General features: G+C 44.5%; 1 long non-coding RNA gene across 1 annotated transcript in view; it reads right to left on the bottom strand.

Moving 5' to 3' along the window:
- Positions 1-265: 265 nt before the first annotated feature.
- Positions 266-4,693, bottom strand: part of LOC118165139 — a 9,487-nt gene continuing 5,059 nt past the window's right edge. The window contains exon 3 of the long non-coding RNA XR_004749896.1: positions 266-278. This is a non-coding gene — a long non-coding RNA (uncharacterized LOC118165139). The remainder of the gene's footprint in view (positions 279-4,693) is intronic.

The raw sequence follows: 4,693 nt of genomic DNA, 5'->3' as shown, positions 1-4,693 counted from the left end.
GAAAAAATACTCAAATAGCTCTAAGGCCAAATGAATGTGATGAAAGTGTTGCAGAGCATCAGGTTGGAAAGACCCTTGAAGAACCTCACTGACAATGCAGGGATGAAGGCACCCTGAAAACCATTCTCTGTGATGGATTTGATGCCCCAGTGCTGTCCATCAAGTCTGTGCCTTGCAGACGGTGTCCAGGGCCAGTGCCTGATCAGGACACCCAGGCTGGATTCATGCAGCCCTGGAGAGCAAACCTGCCCCACGCAGCTCCTGCTGCTCGAGCAGGGCTGAAGACGATGGTACTGGGCGGCCAAGGGCTGGCAGCCGGATCTGGAGGAGGGGGAATTGCCCCTGTGGGTCCAGGTTGGTGCAACCGGCCGGGAGCTGGGGGGTGAAGCCCACTGGAGCATGGCCCCAGCCGCCAGGCACCTTTGGGAGCATGAGCAGCAGGTCGCAGTGACATTGCATGCGCCAGTTGGCAAATATCACCTCTCCAAAGATGGCTTTGCTTGAGTTCCTCCTCCTGCTACTCAGTTCATATCAGGAATCCATCTCTAAGTACCAATATCTCTGTCTTTGTTTGTGATGAGTATTGTTCTCGGTTCTTGGTGTGCCAAGATCTCAGCTGGCCCTCAGGCACGAGCATTTTCTTCACTGCTTCATTCTTCTCTTGTTTTTCTCCATGCCCACCAAAACAGTTAGAAAGCTAGAGGGGACAGAAAGAGTTGGAAGGTAAAAATTCAAAATTACTGCCTCCAGAGTATTCTTGTCTGGGCAACATGCAGAGGTACAATTTTGAATAGAGTGTAGGTCTCCAAAGGCCGTAATTGTTGTATGTTCAGATTCCTGAAGACTAAACTGGAGACTCTTCCAAATCTCTCCTCTGCTTCTCTTTTACACTCGTACCATCTTTCTCCATTCTTCCTCTTATTTGCCCTTTCTCCCAATTATTTGACACTACATGTTCCCACTTTCCTAGTCCCCTTGTTCATTCTTTTCTTTTCCTGTTTGTTCTTGCCTTGATCTTTTTCTTGTTTCCCGTGATCACTGCAAGGAAATAACTCTGCTCATTTCAGCAATTGGCCATTCATAAGCTTCTTAAATGAATAATTCAATTTACTTGAATTAAGCTGTGCTGAGCAGCTTCCTTTTTTCTTGACAAGCAATCATTGTTTTATTTTTTTTTTCAGACGCATTTTATTTTACAGATATTGAATGTATATGTTCCTATAAATGCTCAACAGGGAATCCCTAATTCAAGCTACTCACATTTGAATACAAATAAACACCACCACTCATCGCTAATGTTGGCTCAGCATGAGGAGCTGCAATGTTTGCATGGATTCATCTTTTCTGGATGCAAAGCCAACCGCTATAATTTCTTCCTTTGAGTTAAGGTACAAGGGCTGGAACGGATGAGTCTGGGTTAGTCTACGGGCAGACAAAAGAAAGCAGTGCTGGGAGATGCTGAGGCACTCTGTACCACCGGAGAAACAAGAGAGCTGGAGAAAAGCCAGCAGAGGAGGGGAAGGATCTTTTATGTTTCTTCACAAAGCGTATTTTTCATTGTATTTTCGAATTAGATATGATGTAGCCTTGATGTAATTCAGTTTTTTTAAGCAATTCTGGGACTGTTTGCCCTCAGGCAAACCACCCAGCCACCTTGTGCAGCTATTTCATGGGGCTCATTTCTTTCCAACTTGTTCCTGGTAAGAATAATGACCTCTGTGATCCTCGTATTGTTTACACAGGCTGCCTCTGTACCCGTAAATTAAATATTTTCCAGAGCAGTAACAAGAAATGTAGAGCCCATCATTATTAATATAATTTTGGGCCTGTTTTTCCTTGTTCATTACTTTGCGATTATCCGTTTTTGTGAATCTTTCCCAAAATGCATAGCAGTGAACATAGACTAGGTCTAGCAATATGCCTGCTTCAGAGCATTGGGTACTTGCAGCAATGATAATTGTCAGATTAATTAGACTTGTATGATACTGCTCATTAGGTGCTCCAGGAAAGACAGATGCAATGGATGCAGTTTTAGAAAGTGTGTACCTCGACAGCTCTTTAAAACCAGACAGAAAATATCCAGGAAGTGAAATGATGATGGTCTTTGCTGGTTTTAAGCTACAGCCTTTGTTTTTAACCTGTAATAAGTTATTTCAGGCCTATTTCCAAGGAGTAAGGAGGGTGGTAATAATAGTATCCTATCATATCCCATCCTGTCCCACTCTACTCTGCACTGGTGTGGCCTCAGCTTGAGTACTGTGGCCTGTTTAGGGAATCACAGTATAAAGAGGACATAAAACTATTAGAGAGTGTCCAAAGGAGGGCCCTGAAGGTGGTCAAGGGTCTGGAGGGGAAGGCGTGTGAGGAGCGGCTGAGGTCCCTGGGTTTGTTCAGCCCCGAGCAGAGCAGGCCGAGGGGAGGCCTCATGGCGGCCTGCAGCTCCCTCACGAGGGGAGCAGAGGGGCAGGCGCTGAGCTCTGCTCTCTGGGGACAGCGACAGGACCCGAGGGAACGGCATGGAGCTGGGACAGGGGAGGGTCAGGCTGGGTGTGAGGGAAAGGTTCTGCACCCAGAGGGTGGTTGGGCACTGGGACAGACTCCCCAGGGTGGTGGTCATGGCACCGAGCTGCTGGAGTTCAGGAAGCGTTGGGACAATGCTCTCAGACATAGGGTCTGGTTTTGGGTGGTGCTGTGTGGATCCAGGATTTGGACTCGATGATCCCTTCTAACCCAGGGTATTCTATGAGTCTATGACTCCATCCTATCTTATCTGATCCCATCCCATTCCCTTTCAAGGGTGTCAGGCACCTACAAACTTCCATGACACCCTTCTGTTGTAAACAAGTAGATAAAAATCCTCAATTAGTTCTTCCAACAAGATGTAATTTATTTTTTGTGGCTTGTGGTGCCCAGAGGACCCCCCTTTTCCACTGCTCTTGGCTTACTAAATCCAGAAGAGGGAATTGGTGAAACTAGATGGCCTGGGCCACAACAGCTCAGGGACTGTGCCAACCATTTAGGAGTACAGCCCTGCTTAATTTAGAGTATGGATGCCCCCTAGGTAGCTCAAGATAGCAACATTTACCAGTATTAAAGAAAGAAGCAGCATTAAATATAACCAGATCTGCAGGACTTCATAAGTTGTGGAGTTGCACTAAGCGACAATTTTCCCTGGCAAAGGGTATCTTACGAGTTGAAGATATCCAGTAAATGAAGACACTACTACTTCTGTTAATAATTACTCTCACTGTTAAGAACTGAGCTTCCTTTCTAAGTTTAGTCTGTCTAACTAAGAAGCAGCAGCATCAGGAGGTTATGCTTTTCTCTGTTCAGTTAAACAGCTCTCTTTGATTTTTGGTATTGTCTCCCTGTGAAAACACACCCTGAATGGAATCACTCCCTGGTGATTTGATAAGCCCCTTATCCTCCCGCAGGGTGTTATTTCCTACATCTTACTATATAAATCCTCATCCTTTTTCCAAAATATATTCTTTCCAGTAGCATCACCAAGCACCTACATTTTGTTCAATGTGAGTCAGCAGTGAATCCTTGCAGCAGTCAAGGCCAACTACATACTGGGCTGTATCAGCAAAAGCACGGCCAGCAGGTGAAGGGAAGGGGCTGTTTCCATCTGCTCGGCACTTGGGGATTGCATCTGAAATCCTGTGACCAGTTTGGGGCTTTTCAGTGCAAGAAAGATCCCAATAAAGGCATGAGTCCTGTTTTGCTTCTATCTGGAGTTCAAAGTCTCTGTTGCATTTCTCTTCTCCAGAGGTCTCCTGTGACCAGACCAATACAGCTCTTAGTTTTGCCTATTCTGGTGATGAGCTTCTTGCAAGGACAGTCTTGGTTTTAGTCTTCTGTCACTCGAACAACAATTTCACACCACAAAAAAAAAAATTACAATGTGAATTTCATGATTTTTTTTACACTGTGAATCTCATCTCATTTATATTACTTCAGTCCTCATGATGACCCAGTTCTTTCTGTATGCTACCTTAATCTTTTTTCTGTACTGATGGAATACACTAGATTTGGGTCCAGTACATTGCTTTTCCATACTTGAATTTTTGTTCTAAGAAGAATGACCCACAAGAAAATTTTGCAGTAAGTGCCCCACTGCCTGACATGTTCCCTTTCAAGCTTATTCCTCAGCTAATTTACAGTGCCTTTACTAACACCCCCCTCCCCTCCCGCCCCCCCAAACACACACACTTCATTTAATGTAGTCTTTCACGAACATTTTACTACTGGTCTTTACTAAAGTGCATTTGATAAGATCTGATGCCTTCTCCTTGCTAAAAAGCTGTTTCATCAGGTTGGTCTGTTGAAAACTATTCAGCTGAGAACCCCTGATGCATTTTCTTTTGTATTCTTGTTTGCCTGTTTGTTCCCAAAGCCTTGCATAATATTGAGATCAGATCATACTCGCCTGGATGATTTTTCTGTTCTCACTCTGAACTGTAATAGTGCTTGCTGTTCTCAGATTTTAGCGTATCCCCCACTTACCAGATTCCTGAGAAATTCCTGTTGTTTAACCCCAGTTTTATGAGCCCCTTTTCTGAATTTGGGGAAGGATAATATTAAATTATCTTTGTGGGTCCCTTCCAAACGAACTCTTCTACTCTACTCTACTCTACTCTACTCTACTCTACTCTACTCTACTCTACTCTACTCTACTCTACTCTACTCT

The sequence above is a fragment of the Oxyura jamaicensis genome, chromosome 3 (genome assembly GCF_011077185.1).
Source record: "Oxyura jamaicensis isolate SHBP4307 breed ruddy duck chromosome 3, BPBGC_Ojam_1.0, whole genome shotgun sequence".
Lineage (NCBI taxonomy): Eukaryota > Metazoa > Chordata > Aves > Anseriformes > Anatidae > Oxyura > Oxyura jamaicensis.
Note: the sequence above shows the minus strand (reverse complement) of the source record. Positions and strands in the feature narration are given on the sequence as shown.